This window comes from Malus domestica, chromosome 01 (assembly GCF_042453785.1).
Source record: "Malus domestica chromosome 01, GDT2T_hap1".
Taxonomy (NCBI): Eukaryota; Viridiplantae; Streptophyta; class Magnoliopsida; order Rosales; family Rosaceae; genus Malus; species Malus domestica.
Window position 1 is genome coordinate 7,555,964 of NC_091661.1, and position 20,146 is coordinate 7,576,109.

At 39.9% G+C, this 20,146-nt stretch overlaps 1 pseudogene; it reads left to right on the forward strand.

Moving 5' to 3' along the window:
- The first annotated feature begins 15,871 nt into the window (after nt 1-15,871).
- On the forward strand, nt 15,872-18,469 carry LOC114826670 (bifunctional 3-dehydroquinate dehydratase/shikimate dehydrogenase, chloroplastic-like; annotated as a pseudogene).
- Nucleotides 18,470-20,146: the final 1,677 nt, after the last annotated feature.

A 20,146-nucleotide genomic window follows, 5' to 3' on the forward strand; every position in this document is an offset into this window, starting at 1 on the left:
GAACCAGAGGTTGAGATGCGCCAACATTATCCCCATCTATTTGACTTAGGTGCGTTGAGTTTAAGGGACTAAACTCTTTTTAAGGGGGGAACGATGTGAAATTCCATCCCCGAAATTTCACCAATTATTACGTATCTCGTATTTCGCACTTATGTTAACTTTATTAGTTAATTTTAATTCCATTAATTTTAAGTTTAGTTATTGTTTAGATATCGAGATGGAAATTTCATAATCAATCTTTATCTTTCGTTGATATTTTGAAGTTACAACTAGTGTTTTTAAATACATCTCGAACCCCCGGACGCATAGGCGAAAGCCGTTTGCAAGTCCGAACTATAACGGTATAGTTACGGACGTTTGAAGTTGTGAACTATAGATTGTGGGAAGCATGGGTTAAAGGTTAAGTTATGTTAGAAAAAATAAATAAATAAAAAGGGAACCTGTTCGATTTTTTTTAAAGGGGTCTTAAAGGACCCATTTGGAAAGAAAGGAAAGGCACTTTCTTTCCCCCCCCCCCCTAATTCGTGAAAACGTGAGGTCCACAACCAAAAATTCAAACCGGCCAATTTCAGGCCATTTCCACCATTTCCCAGTTGATTTTCCTACCTCCTTCACCTGCAACTTGCTCAACTACCTTCCTCATTCCCTCTCTACCAAAAATCAAGGGTTTTTAAGGTCTATTTCATGTAGAACTCCATAGGAGAACCCAGGGGTTCTCGACAACGAATTGTCATTCCGGAGAGTATCACCATTCACCATCACCCTTAATCAACTTCCCCTGGACCCAAGAATAAGACCCAATTGGTGGTTGGGGTGTTGGAACACCAAGGAAGCCGAATTGAAGGACACCCACCTTAGGGTTTCGTTGGGTGCGAGCCAAGATGAGGGCTTTCCTGGCCAAATTGCACTCGGCCACAGGTATAAAGATTACTTTACTTGTTGAAGTCTTTATTCCTGTAATATTTGAGAATTTTTGGAGAAAGTCAAATTTTCCGGTGTGTGACATTCGATTTATAAAAATGTTGTTGGTTGAGTATTTTATCGATAAGCTCCTCCACTTGATTATTCTAGCGATTAATGATCTTACCATTGAATTCACACCACTTTTAGTATGCTATGGTAGATAATGTTTAAGGACCTTAGGGACTTACAAGTGAAAATCTAGTGATTGGATATTACGAAATAAGTGACGTAAGATCATGGACCCTACCTTAGAATGACAGTTCGATTCCTCATTAAATGTTTTTATGGGAAATATATAACATTTTTAAGTATGTGAATTATCGAAGGAAATCTAAATGTGGTTTGTACCTTGTTAGGCGGTGATAGAACGTGATGCTTGATGCGAAAATTATCTTAACACACAAATTTAACCCTCTTTTGACAATTGTAGTATAAGTATAAGTAGGGATCGTTCTGGACCGAGGATTAGGAGGGCATGCTAATAACCTCTAAACTGACTCAAAAACATAAAAATAAACTTAAAAACACTTAACAAGACTCACAAGACTCAAAGCAAACTTAAAATACTCAAAACAGCTTAAAACAACCAAATAAACTTAAACTAGACACTAGGAATGACTTTGGACGAAAATTGACTTTTACTTGAATCAAAACACTTAAAAACACAAACTAAAATAGATTTGAAACACTTTGAAACAAGAAACTAAAAGGGGGGTTTTGATTTGAATGAAGTTGAAACAAACAAACAAGTATGAAAAACTAGACAGATTGTAAAACAAATTTGAGAAATAAGATGATGGATGGGATAGCTAGAGGCTTTTTCTCCACACATGACATGTATGCAAAATACTCGATTTCCAGTTACTACGTCATTGAATTATGAACAACAATGCTCCAAATTAACCGTGACATCACTAGTTAACTCTCAGATTTTCCTTGTTTTATTGGATTGGATGATATCATTCGACAATCCAAAACATTCTTCAAAAGTTCCCTACATGACATCATAATAGAGATACAATCAAAGATCATTACGTTTAATGAAAATCATAAGCATTGACAAAGCACTTGCAACTATGACATCATGTCACTCATGCTAGGAATTGAACTTAATGCGATCGTTTATAAGCGACCTTCACTACATGTGAATATAAGTTTGTAACGATTATGTGAAACTTCCTTATATTCTAGCAATGGATTTATGCATGCCAATTAAGTGTCGACCCTTAATTAACAAATACAAATAAGTTATCAATCAAATAGTTAAGCCAATTGCATTCACTATTCAAGAGTTCATAACTGGAATTTATCAAATTATATTGCACACATAATCATGGCTTTGAAATCACCCCTAGCCAAGAGGGGTTTAGCCACTCATATTTACAACAAAACGAAAGGAAATGAATTTAAACATTAGAAATAAAAGAAAGAAAACACCTAAACGCTCCAACGATCCAAGTTGGACAGCAAGCACGTCCAAGCACTTTCCTTCCCTTCCTTTGCTACCGCACAAGGTGTTGGTGAGTGTTTGAAGGTTTGTTTGTATGGAGGAATGGATGTGAAGATGAATGGATGTGTTTGGGTGAAGGTTGTATTGAAATGGGGATGAATGATCAAGCAAAAACTAAACTATATGGCTGCCACACACACTTCCTTTTATAGAGGAAGTGCACAGCAATGGAGGGAAATTGGTGGTGTGTGCAATGATTCAAGGGTGAAAATGAAGTAATGATGCAAAGCATTGGGGGTAAAATGGAGTAGTGTTGCAGCAATGTGTGCATTGAGTGGTGTTTGAAATGATTCAAAGGTGAAAGTGAAGTGATGATGCAAAGCATGGGGGGTAAAATGGAGTGGTGTTGCAGCTAGGGAACATGAATGATTGTGCACATGGTAGAGAAAGGAAAGGGAGGTGGAATGGTGCATAAATGAGTCAAAGGTGGAGCAAAACTCATGATGCACGGCATGGGATTCCAAATGTGGTGGATGGTGCATCAATGAGTGCATGTAGTGGAGGTAAAAGTTGTATGAAATCTGATGGGTGAAGGGGACAACAAATGTGCAGCAATTGAGTGCAATGATTCAATGTTTTGATGCATGAAATCAGAAATAATGAAGGAGACACGGCATAGGAATGTGCAGAAATAATGATGATGCACGGCATAGGAATCCAAAGGGAGTGCAATTGTGGTGCACGACAAAAATGGAAAGGTGAATGGTGGAGTGACACCCCTTTGTGGCTGAGCTCTTTGTCCTTGATACACTAATTCTTCTTTCTCTTTAACACATTCCTAGCCTCTTTAGTCTTCAATTTTGTCCATCCACCTTGCTCAATGCATGTGCTATCCATTCCAAGCCCGAAACTGCTCCAAAATGCATCTTATTGCTTTATAAGGCCTATGGACCTACAAACACACGAAAATAGCTTAAAATACATAATTAACTAAGAAATAACAACATAAATGCATGAGAACAAGCTAATTCAGTCGCATAAATATGTTCCTATCAAATTCCCCCACACTTAGCTTTTGCTGGTCCTCGAGCAAAACAAAACAAACGAAACAAACAAAACACAACCTAGACCTTCCAACATTTGCCTCAGGGATTTTTAATGAAAAATGACATGTTAAAAATCATCATTCCCATAGACATTTGGTCAGTTTTACACTTGAGCACATACTTAATCACAGTCACGACTTACTAGTTCACAATTAACCAATTAAAACAATGTTTTGAATGTAGTAACATGCCTTAGAGAATTTGCTCAATTCTTTACAAGATACTCTCTATTTTCACACACATTTTCTGACTACACACCCTACCTTAGTATATGTGAGAAGATTGATGTAAACACGAAAGACTAGGACTCACATATGTTATAACAAAGAAAGCAATTTTCTGGAGTTTTTAAGCATGTTTAGATATGATCTCATGAATCGAATGCTACTACTTAGATGCGAGAACTAGTGACACCATATGCTCATACCAATTTCGAACTCCACAAATTGAAACACACAACACTCAAGATTGAAGTCAAGGGTTGTAACAAGGCTTGGGGGTAATGGCTAATAAAGAAATGATAGGAATAACAAACGTTCTTAAAGCGATAGCAAGCAAAGCAATGAAATAGACACTTGGAATTCACTTTAGAATGCACAATCAACTTTTAAATACAAAGGGAAGATTCATGCAACACTTAGGGCCGAATTCAATGTTTTGGACCCTTTTTTAACAAACAACACTTTAGAGCTCTTTTTCATACTCTTTTCAATTCTTTTTTTTTCTTTTCTACCCGTGCCTTATTAACGACTTTGGCACACACACACACACAAGAATCACTTCCCCCACACTTGCTTTCTGCAATACATTGATCAAAAAGGAGTTCATTTTAAGTTATGCTTTACTATGCTTCAAGAATAAGGGTATAGATGGTCCTAAAATTAGGCTAGGTAAGGATAGTGTGGGTTAACAAAGAACATAGGCTTAACAAGGCTCAACGGGGTTAAACTTAAACACATAATGAAATAGGGGCATGATAATTTGGCTTTGGTGGTCACTGCACAACTTCATCTTGAATATGTGTTATGCAAATCAATAGCACGCTTTGAATGAAATAGGCATGAGTTCTAGCATTTGGAACTAAATGATGAAATGCCTTCTAAGTAGCAACCAAGCAAAGAATAATGAGATCATGCAACGACTTTAGAAAACAATGCTGCACAGATTATTAACTCTTTAGATAAACGTTTAGGCTCAAGTCTCACAAGGTTGGAGTGTTCATTTGAGTTCCTTCCTTCAAGCATGTTACAAAAACTGATTTTTCCTTTATGATTGCATGTGAATTCATAAATTATAACCACAACCAAGCATACACCAAAGAGTAAATCAAATTTTCATCCATGTTTATAACTCTCTTTAACAGTCATGTAATTAAAAACCAAATCCTCATCATTGTGTTGGAAGGTACCCTAAGACACAAACAAACACATAAAAACAACTCTTTTTGGGTTTTTCAAAACAATTTTTCAAATTTTTATGAGATTTTCGGATTTTTATGTCAAAACACACTAAAACACTCCAAAACAGCTTAAAAACACTTAAAACAGCAAGGAACAACACTAAAAGTAATGGGTGATAAACTCCTACAAATTTCATGCAAAACAATGGTTACCCCCCCATACTTAAATCAAACATTGTCCTCAATGTTTCAAGCATAAACTCACATAAAAACAAGCAAACAAACAAACAATGAATAAACATGACAACTATAGCAAAGTAAAAACCAGACAAAGTAGAGTTTAAGAACGCAAATCTGGTTTTGGAGATAGATTATCTTGTTGACTTTCCACAGCTTTGATCTCGAACTGGGTTGGAATTCTGAGCGAGGAATATTAGAGTTCCTTGGTTGTGCAGTCTGCATTCTTCTCTACTTGTTTCTTCTGCATGGCAGGCAGGCAGGCACAAGGTAGAGGTGTTGGTCTATTTCTTTGTTCAATCTATCCAAGTGCCAACCATTTTCTTTCTTTCTCCTTGTCCCTAGCTGAGGATGAATTGGCACATTGTCTCCATATGCTTCGAGGTATCATTTTCACTTCCCTTATCTATTCCCCAGGCAGATGTGGTAGGTTGAGGAAGCATAAGATGTTGAAAATAAGTACTCGAGAGCAAGGCTAGGTAAGTAATCGGGAAGGGGTTCCAGGCAGTCGATTCCAGATCGAAAGATTGATACCAAGTGTTGGCTGATTGCTCTCTTTCTCCTTGTCTCGCAGGTCCAAAACAATGACAAGGAGAAGGACATGGAGAAAGCATCATATGAGATACTCTTGCTTTCAACCTTCATGATATGAAATACTTTTGCTTTTGATGGGTTGTTTGCGGAGGTATCCTAGGGAATAAGGAACACTGAGTGACTCGAGAGGCTTTGTTGGGAAGGCATTCTCAGAGATGAAGGGTTATGTATGTCTGCCTTGCAACGGAGGGTGAAGGTCGACATTTATATGAATTAAGAATCGGTATTATTCTTTTCCCCTTGTCGGCAACCGTTGGATGATTGAATAGTAATCTTTGCGTGCTTTCTACGTCACCAGAAATCTTCAACAGATTGCCCATAATTTCCGCAAGGCTGAGTGTGCATGTGACAGATGCTGACACGTCTGGAAAAGTAAATGCCTCTTTGATATCTGAAATCGGCGCTTCGACAAATTGCTCGTGATTTCCGCAAGCTGAGTGTGCATGTGACAGATGCTGACATGTCTGGAAAGGCAAATGCCTTTCCGATATCTAAGCTTGCCTATTCGATTTCTGAGCTCCGTTGAGTGCAGAGGTTGCATGTGACAAGTGCAAACAAATCTGGAAAAGATGATGGCCCGTGGTTTCTGAGCAAGCCCAGCTTTTGAGAAAGCTAGCACCTCTTCGATTTTTGAACTGGCCTCTTCGATTTCTGAGCTCGCCTCTTTGATCTCTGAAATCCCGTCGAGTGCTAATTTTTATAGAGGATAAGCAGTTCGTTTCTAAGCACACTTGAATTTCTGCCCGTAGAAACTCCCTTCATTGCACTTCTAAGATCTCGATTTGTCTGACCTCATCTTTCTTCAACACCTTTGAAAATGTCTAGCCCCTTTGACCGTCATTTTGACTTGAACCTTGGTGAAGAGGCATCTATGCCTTCTCTAGACAACATATGGCACCCATCCTTCATATCCCCTACTGGTCCTCTTACCGTTGGGGATTTGGTGATGAAGAATGATATGACCGCTGCGGTGGTGGCCCGGAACCTTGTCACTCCCAAAGATAACAGACTACTTTCCAAACAGTCTGATGAGTTGGCTATTAAGGATTCTCTGGCTCTCAGTGTGCAGTGTGCAGGTTCTGTGTCTAATATAGCCCAACGTCTATTTGCTCGAACCCGTCAAGTTGAATCATTGGCGGCTGAAGTGATGAGTCTCAAACAGGAGATTAGAGGGCTCAAGCATGAGAATAAACAGTTGCACAAGCTTGCACATAACTATGCTACAAACATGAAGAGGAAGATTGACCATATGCAGGAATTTGATGGTCAGATTTTACTTGATCATCAAAGGTTTGTGGGTTTGTTCCAACAGCATTTGCCTTCATCTTTTGGGGCTGTACCGCGTAGTGAAGCTCCAAATGATCAACCTCTGATACCTCCTCCTTTTGTGGCTCCGCCGACTGCTGATGCTCCGTCGACTACTGAGACTTCTCCTAAGCAGCCTTTGTAAAGGCTCCCTCTTGTATTTTTCTGCCTCCTGTTCATTTTCAACAAATTTTAATGTAAAATACCTTACATATCTGTCAATGTTTCAAAAATAAACCTACACAAAAAACAATTAAACAAGCAACAAATAAAAATGACAATCATGGCAAAATAAAAATGCAGAAAAGGGAAGGTTTTTAGGAACACAAAACATGGGTTGCCTCCCAAGAAGCGCTTGCTTTAACGTCATACAGCCGGACGAAACTTCCTTCTAAGCTTGGATAGGGCCCACGGCACTGAGTGGGATTTCTTCCACAATTTGCCCCACATCACTCTCATAGTATAGCTTCAGACAATGCCCATTCACTTTGAATTCGTCGCTGTTCCTTAAGCTTTTAACTTGGACTACACCATGGGGAAAAACATTAGTGACAACAAATTGCCCAATCCACTTAACCGTAACTTACCAGGGAACAATCGTAGACGATAATTGAATAGTAGCACTTTCTGTCCAATTGAGAATGTTTTTCCCCGAATCATTTTGTCATGAAACACCTTTGTTTTCTCCTTGTAAATTCGCGCATTCTCATAGGCTTCGTTCCCTATCTCCTCAAGTTCATTCAGTTGAAGCTTCCTATTCATTCCAGCAACATTTAAGTCCAAATTGAATGTTTTGACAGCCCAGTGCGCTTTGTGCTCCAGTTCCATAGGTAGCTGACATGGCTTGTCGTAGATTAGTCGAAATGGAGACATCCCTAGAGGTGTTTTGTAGGCAGTGCGATATGCCCACAGTGCATCTTCTAAACGCAAGCTCCAATCCTTCCAATTTGGCCCAACAGTTTTCTCCAAGATTTGTTTGATTTCTCTATTTGAGACTTCGGCTTGGCCACTTGTTTGAGGGTGGTATGGCGTGGAAACCCGATGCTTCACATTATACTTTTTAAACAGTGCCTCAATGGTGCGATTGCAAAAGTGGGAGCCTCCATCGCTTATGAACACCCTCGGCATGCCAAATCTGGAAAAGATGTTAGCCTTGATAAAATCTACCACCACTTTAGAATCGTTAGTATGGGTGGCTTTGGCTTCCACCCATTTCGACACATAATCAATGGCTAGCAAAATATAAGTAAAACCATATGAGGGAGGAAAGGGTCCCATGAAATCCATACCCCATACATCAAAGATCTCCACATTAAAGATGGGGGTTTGCGGCATTTGGTCCTTAGCACCTATTGTACCTATTCTTTGGCATCTATCACAAGTCATACAAAATGTTCTAGCATCCTTAAACAATGTAGGCCAATAGAAACTACTCTCTAAAACTTTAAGGGCTGTCATTTGGGTGCCAAAATGACCCCCACATGCATAACTATGGCAAAATGCAAGAATTGAATTAAACTCGGAATTGTGCACATCTACGAATAATCTGGTCAGGACAATACTTCCACAAATATGGATCATCCCACACATAAAATTGTGCATCATTTCTGAATTTATCACGCTTATATTTATCTAGAGTGCTAGGAACTTGTTTTGTGACCAAATAATTAACCAAATTAGCAAACCAAGGCTCACTTACCTTTAGGGACAACAATTTCTCGTCAGGGAATGTCTCTATAATGGGTAAGGAGTCCTCCTCGTGCACCAAATGACTGAGGTGGTCAGCCACCACGTTTTCACTCCTCTTTTTGTCTCTTATTTCAATGTTGAACTCTTGAAGTAAGAGCATCCAACGAATCAGCCTTGGTTTGGCCTCCTTCTTGGTGAGAAGATACTTCAACGCTGCATGGTCAGAATATACAATCACTTTAGTGCCAAGTAAGTATGAATGAAATTTATCTAAAGCAAATACAACTACAAGAAGTTCTTTCTCAGTGGTAGAATAATTCAATTGAGCATAGTTTAGGGTGCGGGAAGCGTAGTGGATGACGTGGGGCTGTTTGTTCCTCCTTTGGCCTAAAACAACACCAATGGCATAATCGGATGCATCACACATTAGCTCAAATGGAAGGCTCCAATCTGGTGGCATGATGATGGGGGCCGAAGTCAACATGTCTTTAAGGGTTTTGAAAGCGGTCTCACACTCCTTATTGAACTCGAAGGCTACTTCCTTTTGGAGTAAACGGCAAAGGGGTTGGGTGATTGTTGAGAAATCCTTGATGAATCTCCTATAAAATCCTGCATGGCCAAGAAAAGAACGAACCTCTCTCACCGAAGTGGGAGAGGGTAAGTGACGTACAAGATCTATTTTAGATTTATCAACCTCAATCTCTTTTTCTGATATGATATGCCCCAAAATTATACCTTGTTTTACCATAAAATGGCACTTTTCCCAATTCAAGATAAGATTAGTTTTGATGCATCGTTGTAAGATCAGAGTAAGATTATTCAAGCATGCATCAAATGAGACACCAAAGACACTAAAGTCATCCATAAACACTTCAATGATCTTTTCCACAAATTCTGAGAAAATACTTACCATACACCTTTGGAATGTGGCTGGTGCGTTGCATAGCCCAAATGGCATGCATCGATAAGCAAAGGTACCAAATGGACATGTGAAGGTAGTCTTTTCTTGGTCATTGGGAGCTATCACAATCTGATTATAACCCGAATAGCCATCAAGAAAACAATAAAATGAATGACCGGCTAACCTTTCCAGCATTTGATCAATAAAAGGCAGTGGGAAGTGATCTTTTCTTGTCGTAGCGTTGAGCTTCCGATAGTCAATACAAACTCTCCATCCGGTTTGGATTCGGGTGGGCACAAGCTCATTATCTTCATTTTTTACCATAGTGACTTCGGACTTCTTAGGAACAACTTGGACCTGTGAGACCCAATGGCTATCAGAAATTGGGTAAATCACTCCACAATGTAGTAGCTTGATGATTTCCCTCTTCACAACATCCATCATGGGCGGATTGAGCCGGCGTTGTGCTTCTCTAGATGGTTTGGCTCCTTCTTCCAAAAGTATTCGATGCATGCAAGTGGTAGGGTTAATTCCCTTGATATCGGCCAATGTCCACCCAATGGCAATTTTGTATTCCCGAAGCACCCTCACCAACTTGTCCTCCTTTTGTGCAGTGAGTGAAGAAGAGATGATGACGGGCAGCGTCTCTTGCTCTCCCAAAAACACATATTTCAAATGGCTAGGCAATGGTTTAAGCTCTAGGGAAGGAGGCTGGATTACAGAAGGAAGCAACTTGTTAGTCGAATTGGGAATTGAAATTAGGTTAGGAGACTTACCAATATGCCTTGGATTTGACTCTAGAGCAGCAACCATCTCCACCAATTATTCTTGAATAGGCACGGCAAGATGTTCCTTGTTGTTGCCGTGTGCATGCCTAAGTGCTAACCCTTCGTTTTTGAGTCCAATGCTTTGCGTGAGAGTCTTTTCAAGTGCATCCTCACTTAAATCATCAAGGAATTCCTACGCCCAAGAGTCAATCACATCAATAGAGAAACAAGAGTGACCATCATGAGGATATCTCATAGCATCAGAAATATTGAAATCAATAACTTCCCCATCAAATTACATGGTCAATGTTCCCTTGAATACATCTATCTTTGTACGGGCAGTCTTCATGAATGGTCAGCCAAGTAATATTGGTAATTTAGGGGAATGGTTCGAGTTTTCCATTTCAAGCATGTAGAAGTCCACCGGAAAGACTAGGTGATTCACCTGCACTAAAACGTCCTCCAAAACACCTTTTGGATACGCATTAGATCTATCGGCCAGTTGAATGATCACTCCATCATTTTTTAATTCTCCCAAGTTCATAGATGCATATATTGAATAAGGCATGACATTTATTGATGCACCTAGATCTAACATGGCAGATTCAAAGCGAGTATTTCCTATAACACAAGGAATTATAAAACTACCTGGATCTTTGCACTTAAGAGGTAATTTTTGTTGCAACACAGCTGAGACATTCTTACTTACCCATACCACCTCTTTGTTCGAAGCCCTCTTCCTTGTAGTGCACAGCTTCTTCAAGAACTTAGCATACTTGGGGACTTGTTTAATTGCATCTAGAAGTGGAATGTTGACTTGCACCTTTCTGAATGTGTCAAAGATGTCTTTGTTACTCTCATCCTTCTTTGATTGCATAAACTTGCGAGGAAAGGGTGCATTGGTTGGAATGGAATTAGAAGTCATGGAATTTGAACCCAACTTACCTTTGGTGGTCGAATTAGGGTGTGTAGGTGGCTGTGGCAAAGATTGCTCAATCCTTGCCGAGGGCAGGCCTTGTTCTTTCTCCTCAGATTGCATCTTTTCGTTCTCCTTTTGATTGGATTGAGATGGGCTAGGGTCAGATCTAGCTTCTTTTCCACTTCGCAAGGTGATAGCTTTGGCAGATTCGAAGCCTCCCTTTGGATTCACATCCGTCGAACTAGGTAACTTACCTGGTTCTCTACTTGAATTGCCCCATGAACTCAGCCATTTGTCCCATTTGTCTTTTCAATTCAGTCACCTCTCGAGCTTGATTTTGCACTTCCTTGGCGTAATTGTGCATATCTTTGGCTTGATTTTCCTGACCCTTCGCCAACGTAGTTAGTAACTGAATAACTTGAGCATTATCAAAAGAGGAACCTGAGTTATTTTGGGCAGGTTGTGCTTAGGGTTGTGCGGTTGCATACGGCCTTTGATAGAATCCCGGAGGTTGCTGTCTGAATGCACTTTGTTGTTGGGTTTGTTGGGGCTCCCTTCATTTGAAATTTGGATGATCTCTCCAACCTGGATTGTATGTATTCAAGAACGACTCATTCCTTGGTTGGTTTTGACTCCCAAAACCCACGGCGTTGGCAGATTCCCACCCTCCATTCTCGATCAATTGAGGGCACTTAACAGTGAGATGTCCATTCATTGAGCATATGCCACAAGCAGCTACACTTTGTTCTTTTGGTTTTTCAACCACCTGTGAAAGAAGAGTAGTAAGATTAGCCATTTGATTTTGAAGTTCGGAAATAGCACTTACCTCATTAACTTGTTGCTGCCGTGGGTTGTCTCTTTGACCAATGCCTTCATATTGTTGGGCATTCAATGCTCGGTTAGCAATTAAGGTCTTGGCAGCCATGGGTGTTTTGTCCACCAAAGCTCCTCCCGCTGAGGCGCCTAACATTTGGCGTTTAAATGGTAGAAGCCCTTCGTAGAAATATTGAAGAAGAAGCTCCTCCTTCATCTGGTACTGTGGACATGAAGAAACAAGGGTTTTAAAACGCTCATAGTACGTGGGAAAGGATTCACCTTGGTTTTGCTGAATGCCACTAATCCTTTTGCGTAGTAGAATGACTTGAGAGGTTGGGAAAATCTTCTCCAAAAATGCCAGTTTCATACTCTCCCATGATGTGACAGTTCCGGGGACTAGCTCATACAACCAATCTTTAGCCTTTTCCAAGAGAGAAAAGGGAAAAGCCTTCATTTTCAGAATGCTCCCATCAACATTCACAGGGGTCATGCTCGAACAAACATCCTCGAACTCCTTCAAATGTTTATTAGGATCTTCCATGGACAACCCATGGAACTTAGGAATATGGTGCAATAAATTGGACTTTAATTCGAACTCGTCGGTCTTGTTTTGGGCCGCCCTTGGATATTGAATGCATAAAGGCAGAGCATTGTCCAATCCCAAAGCGGAAAGCTCCTAGATTGTTCGATTGTCTACAGCCATATCTTGGACTTCTTCAAAAGTCTTTGCCGTGGCCTCCTTTTGCTCTTCTACTTTGTCTTCTTCAAGATCTGGTGCAGGTTAAGATGGTTGGGGATCTTGTTGATTCCTTGCTCACCTCAAAGTTCGTTCAAAATCATCGTCAAAGTCAAAGATGTGCTTATGAACAGGTTGAGAACTTTGAGTCATAAACCACCTAAAACAAGAAAACAAGTAAAATTAGCAACTAGGAACAAAAACACATCAAAACAAAAAGAAATAACAAGGGATTAGCAAAGTTGCTATTCCCCGGCAACGGAGCCAAAAACTTGATGCGAAAATTATCTTAACACACAAATTTAACCCTCTTTTGACAATTGTAGTACAAGTATAAGTAGGGATCTTTCTAGACTGGGGATTAGGAGGGCTTGCTAATAACCTCTAAACTGACTCAAAAACATAAAAATAAACTTAAAAACACTTAACAAGACTCACAAGACTCAAAGCAAACTTAAAATACTCAAAACAGCTTAAAACAACCAAATAAACTTAAACTAGACACTAGGAATGACTTTGGACGAAAATTGACTTTTACTTGAATCAAAACACTTAAAAACACAAACTAAAACATATTTGAAACACTTTGAAACAAGAAACTAAAAGGGGGGTTTTAATTTGGATGAAGTTGAAACAAACAAACAAGTATGAAAAACTAGACAGATTGTAAACCAAATTTGAGAAATAAGATGATGGATGGGATAGCTAGAGGCTTTTTCTCCACACATGACATGTATGCAAAATACTCGATTTCCAGTTACTACGTCATTGAATTATGAACAACAATGCTCCAAATTAACCGTGACATCACTAGTTAACTCTCAGATTTTCCTTGTTTTATTGGATTGGATGATATCATTCGACAATCCAAAACATTCTTCAAAAGTTCCCTACATGACATCATAATAGAGATACAATCAAAGATCATTACGTTTAATGAAAATCATAAGCATTGACAAAGCACTTGCAACTATGACATCATGTCACTCATGCTAGGAATTGAACTTAACGCGATCGTTTATAAGCGACCTTCACTACATGTGAATATAATTTTGTAACGATTATGTGAAACTTCCTCATATTCTAGCAACGGATTTATGCATGCCAATTAAGTGTCAACCCTTAATTAACAAATACAAATAAGTTATCAATAAAATAGTTAAGCCAATTGCATTCACGATTCAAGAGTTCATAACTGGAATTTATCAAATTATATAGCAAACATAATCATGGCTTTGAAATCACCCCTAGCCAAGAGGGGTTTAGCCACTCATATTTACAACAAAACGAAAGGAAATGAATTTAAACATTAGAAACAAAAGAAAGAAAGCACCTAAACGCTCCAACGATCCAAGTTGGACAGCAAGCACGTCCAAGCACTTTCCTTCCCTTCCTTTGCTACCGCACAAGGTGTTGGTGAGTGTTTGAATGTTTGTTTGTATGGAGGAATGGATGTGAAAATGAATGGATGTGTTTGGGTGAAGGTTATATTGAAATGGGGAGGAATGGATGTGAAAATGAATGGATGTGTTTGGGTGAAGGTTATATTGAAATGGGGAGGAATGATCAAGCAAAAACTAAACTATATAGCTACCACACACACTTCCTTTTATAGAGGAAGTGCACGGCTATGGAGGGAAATTGGTGGTGTGTGCAATGATTCAAGGGTGAAAATGAAGTAATGATGCAAAGCATGGGGGGTAAAATGGAGTGGTGTTGCAGCAATGAGTGCATTGAGTGGTGTTTGAAATGATTCAAAGGTGAAAGTGAAGTGATGATGCAAAGCATGGGGGGTAAAATGGAGTGGTGTTGCAGCTAGGGAACATGAATGATTGTGCACATGGTAGAGAAAGGAAGGGAGGTGGAATGGTGCATAAATGAGTCAAAGGTGGAGCAAAACTCATGATGCACGGCATGGGATTCCAAATGTGGTGGATGGTGCATCAATGAGTGCATGTAGTGGAGGTAAAAGTTGTATGAAATCTGATGGGTGAAGGGGACAGGAAATGTGCAGCAATTGAGTGCAATGATTCAATGTTTTGATACATGAAATCAGAAATAATGAAGGAGACAAGGGTGGTGCACGGCATGGGTGGATAATGAGTGTAATGGTGCATGAAATGAGTGCAAGAAATCTGGTGCATGAAGGGGACAAGGGTGATTATGCATGGCATGGGTGGAAATGTGAGTAAGTGGTGAATCAGTGAGTGCAAGGAGGTGAAAGGATATTGTGCACATGGTAGACAAAGGAAAGGAAGTGGAATGGTGCAGCAAATGAGTGCAATGGAGGGAACATGGATGATGATGAACGGCATAGGAATCCAAAAGGAGTGCAATGGTGGTGCACGGCAATGATGGAAAGGTGAATGGTGGAGTGACATCCCTTTGTGGCTGAGCTCTTTGTCCTTTTTACACTAATTCTTCTTTCTCTTTAACACATTTCTAGCCTCTTTAGTCTTCAATTTCGTCCATCCAGCGTGCTCAATGCATGTGATATCCATTCCAAGCCCAAAACTGCTCCAAAATGCATCTTATTGCTTTATAAGGCCTATGGACCTACAAACAAACGAAAATAGCTTAAAATACATAATTAACTTAGAAATAACAACATAAATGCATGAGAACAAGCTAACTCAATCGCATAAATATGCTCCCATCAAATTCCCCCACACTTAGCTTTTGCTAGTCCTCGAGCAAAACAAAACAAACGAAACAAACAAAACACAACCTAGACCTTCCAACATTTGCCTTAGGAACTCACGGCAGCTTCGACAGATTATCACTAATGTAGGATTCCCTTTGGGTGTGGTATAATTAGTATTTGTCCTGCTGGATTGCACTTAGGTTACTTATGCTCTGATTGTGAATTCACACGTATTATCAGCGGAATACTCTGTTTGGGCGTTAATTAATTTCTTGAAAGCTTGCTATGTGCTATAATACATACACTTAATCATGATCTCCCCTAAGAATCTCCCTGTCTGGTACTATCAGCTGACAGTGTTATGTACTTTTCTAGGCCAAAATGGGAAGTTGGCTAGTACGATGGTGATGAAAAAACTCGATTGGATGCACTTCGGTTAGTTATGGAGCTCGGAGCTGATTACATTGATATCGAGCTTCAGGTTGCTCTCTTTCAAATGTACCACTTCAAATCATTTATGTTGTTGTCCATGGTTGGACCATCACTAAGGTAAACATGATGACAATGGCTGCGGAAAATTCTAATAAACCCATTTTTCCATTTGATACTTTCTGTTTATCGGAATGAATTGTACTTTTAAAATGCAGGTGAAAGTACTTTTAAAATGAGGGTAAAAACACAAACAGATATAGTATATAGGTGAACACAGGTAAAAACCATCAAAGAGATTCAAAAATTGTTCGTAGTATCTCATGGCAGAAAAAGAGGCTTACTGCTAGTGCCTTGTTCTTGAAAACAACTGATGTCGGTTTTGTGGACGCTGCTGGTTATAACTCAGCTTGTTCTTTGAAATAGTATGGATGAAGAACGGCTGCACATTCTCCTCCACCTAAAATGTAGATAAGCTACTATTATCAGTTCCATCATCACAAACATACTAGGAAATTCGCTTCTTTCCATTTCCGATATAAAATTTTCATAAAGATTGTAAAATACATATGAATTGCCTTCTACTAATCTAATTACTTGTTTTTGAAGGTTGCTCGTGAATTCATCAACTCTATAAATGGAAAGAAGCCAGAAAAGTTAGAAGTTACTGTTTCTTCTCACAACTTTCAAGATACCCCTTCCGTGGAGGCTCTTGGCAATCTTGTAGCAAGAATACAAGCTACTGGAGCTGACATTGTGAAGATTGCAACCACTTCCTTGGATATAACAGATGTAGCACGCACTTTTCAAATAACCGTTCATTCTCAAGTTCCGTTGATAGGAGTTGTACTTTTGATTTCACGGATACTTTCTGCAAAATTTTGGGGTTATCTTACTTATGGCACGTTGGAGTCGGGAATAGTTTCTGCTCCTACTCAACCTACAATCAAGGATCTATTACATTTATACAATTTCAGACAGATAGGACCTGACACAAAAGTTTTTGGCGTCATTAGCAAGCCTGTCAGTCACAGCAAATCACCAAAGTTGTAGAATGAAGTATTCAAGTCAATCGGTTTCAACGGCGTTTATGCACATTTGTTGGTAGACGATATTGTAAAATTTTTCCAGATATACTCATGTGTGGATTTTGCTGGATTCAGGTTCAATTTCATGTTGAGTATTTTAGTCTAAAGAGTAGAATATCAATATACAGTTTGTTCTTGGACATTTTCCTTCAAGATCACAGCTTCTTGTCTTCAATTCTCACGCAGCGTTGGTATTCCTCACAAGGAAGCCGCCCTGAAGTGCTGTGATGAGGTTGATCCAGTTGTAAAGGTAATCTTCTACTATGATGCTAGCAGTGTATTTTGGAGGAATTGGCTGACCTCTTTTAAACTGCATATTTATCTGTTTTCTTCGTGAATTGTACTACTTGTACTTGATTGACTTGAATCAATCTTGATCGCCATATTAGTCAATCGGAGCTATAAACTGCATTATAAGTGACGGGAAGTTATATGGATTCAATACGGACTATGTTGGTGCTATTTCTGCCATTGAGGAAGGACTGAGAGGTTAGGTTTCCTATATATTAGTAGTAGCTAGCTCTACTCTTTCTTCCATGTTTGTGATTGTAAGAACCTTCCTGTAGGTTTACACGCATCTCTTTTCACAGGTTCACATAATGGTGACAGTGTAACTGGTTCACCTTTAGCTGGAAGGCTGTTTGTTGTCATTGGTGCTGGTGGTGCGAGCAAGGCACTTGCTTATGGTGCAAAGCAAAAGGGAGCAAGGATTCTAATTGCCAATCGCACATATGGTTTACTTTTGTCTTTGTTTTTATATTCCAGAAAACTATTCGTTTTTTTTTTTTTTAATTCCATAAAACTATTCTTCCATTTTGATGGTTTAGACACACTATTGCTCTAAAATCTACCCTCTAAATGGGATTGCTTCCGATTGCATAATGGGAACGAAACTTTTTTACTTTTTCTTTTAGTTTTCTTCACTTAGGTTATAAATGTATTTTAGAAAGAAAAAAACATTGAGATATATTATTTGTTCTTGATATCGCTAACAATTTATTTATATATTTACCGTGTTCATGAAGGTCGAGCCAGAGAACTTGCAGACACCGTCGGTGGTGACGCATTATCTCTTGCTGATCTATGTAATATCCCTCCAGAGGACGGCATGATTCTTACAAACACAACATCTATTGGAATGCAACCAAATATTGGTGACACACCCATTTCCAAGGTTTGTGTGTTGCTTCTCACATTTGTATTGTTGCGTTATCGATACGAACAGCCTCATATAACAGAATTAAATGGGTTTCCATTTTTGCAGGATGCTCTGAAATTTTATTCACTGGTTTTCGATGCCATTTACACACCAAAAACAATCATAATGGCTCTCAGCACATGCTACCACACGCTATCATTTTACTTTACGCCTTCAGAACTCTCAAACATTTTACTCTCAGATCATCCTTCAAATCTCCCTTCTTAACCAGAAAAACTCTTTTGAATCCTGAAATTCCTTCGAGTCCTCCACAATGGCTCTCAGCACCTTCATCTCCAAACTTTCCGATGAATGTGCCAAGTGCCAGGACTTTATTGACCGAAGCGCCATCAAAAACCTGCTATTCTAAGGTGACTCAAGCGCTTCCCATCAGATCTTGGGACCACTCTTCAAAGACAACGTCCCAGCGTCCATTACCAACCTTCTCAAAGATCACTGCCTGGAACCCCTGCTTCAAGGTTATGACTGGTCGAAGTGGGAATTTACTAAACCCCAAGGAGCTTGGCCATCAACTATCATGGCCTGGGTAGCGTGGGTTGAAAGGATGGAGAAATTCTTCAGTAAGGAGTGGAAGATTCTTGGCATTTATGATGTTGTCAAGCTCTCGACAATCGAGATCGCCATGGACAAAGCACTTCTCATGGCAACTTTAGGCTTCTGGTGCTCGACCACCAATACTATGGTCCTTCCGCTCGGGCTTATTGGCCCCATTATTCTTGACATCTCAGCCATCATCGGGGTCTCCCGATTGACGTCTCCCTCTCCGGGTGCCCATCTAACCTCGACCTCAAGATGCTCTTCGACGAACGTGCTGTCGAGTCGCTGACGAAGAAAACCCAATAACCCCTGAAAGAGTAAGCTTAGAAGTTGCACAAGAACTTCTTCAACTACAACACCCTCATTCAACACTTCGCTGGCTGAGGGGAAGAAAACCTCAGGAAGGGAGAACACGAAGCCTTCCTTTTTTACTAGTACAACAAATTTATTTGTTGTACCAAGTCAAATAAATGTTTGGTCAAGAACATGCCAGTCGCTGAAGCAGTGGCCAATGGTCATGTCCTAGTGCTTAGCGCGGCTATCCTCGCCAACCTCAAACGTTGCCTAGCCGAGACCACGGTCAACAAGATTGACCCATACCAGACTGGCCCACTCTAGATTTTTCAACTCTAGCTGCAAGTCTATTTTGCCACCCTCAGGCCAGAAGTCCCTAACTTCAGACCTATTAAAGCGTTAGGTCTGCAATTGGGCTCTAGACCCGCTCCTCCTCACTCAGCCAAAGAAGCTTTTAAATACTTTTTTGAGCTACCGTTGTTAAGAATGCCCCCTTCCATCAAGCTCCCATCCTCAGCATGGAATGAAGCCAAAGACGCTGACCTCCGAAAGAGTTGGGGGTTGTTTGTGTTAACTCGCGACCTTCCTCTCGGCTGCGATGCCAAATGTGCAAGTTGGGAAATCTACCAACCCCACTTCATCAGCCGACAACTTGGCTACCTCCAAGGCTACCCACTGCCTCTACTCACCTCCCGTTCTCTCCTGAGCCGAGGACGCCTCTCTAGTTCCTCAGAAAGAGAATGCAGGGAGGCCGAGTAAGAATTTCAAGAAAACGTTATCAACAAAAAATGTGGCGACTGCCCAAAAAAGACTCCTGCACCAACATCCAAAGAAACGGCTCAAGGTATTTGTCTGCGTCTATCATTTCACTCTGGTCATTTGTTCGAACTCCCTTCTGATTTGATTTTAGCATTTTCAAGTAGTCAAAAGGTAACGTGGTCATTCTGGAGGAAGAGGTGTGATTATGTTGCTGGTAACTTTTTCGAATAAATTCTGAATACTAATAACTCTTATTTCAGGACGATGAAACCCCTATAACGAGTCGTCCTCGAC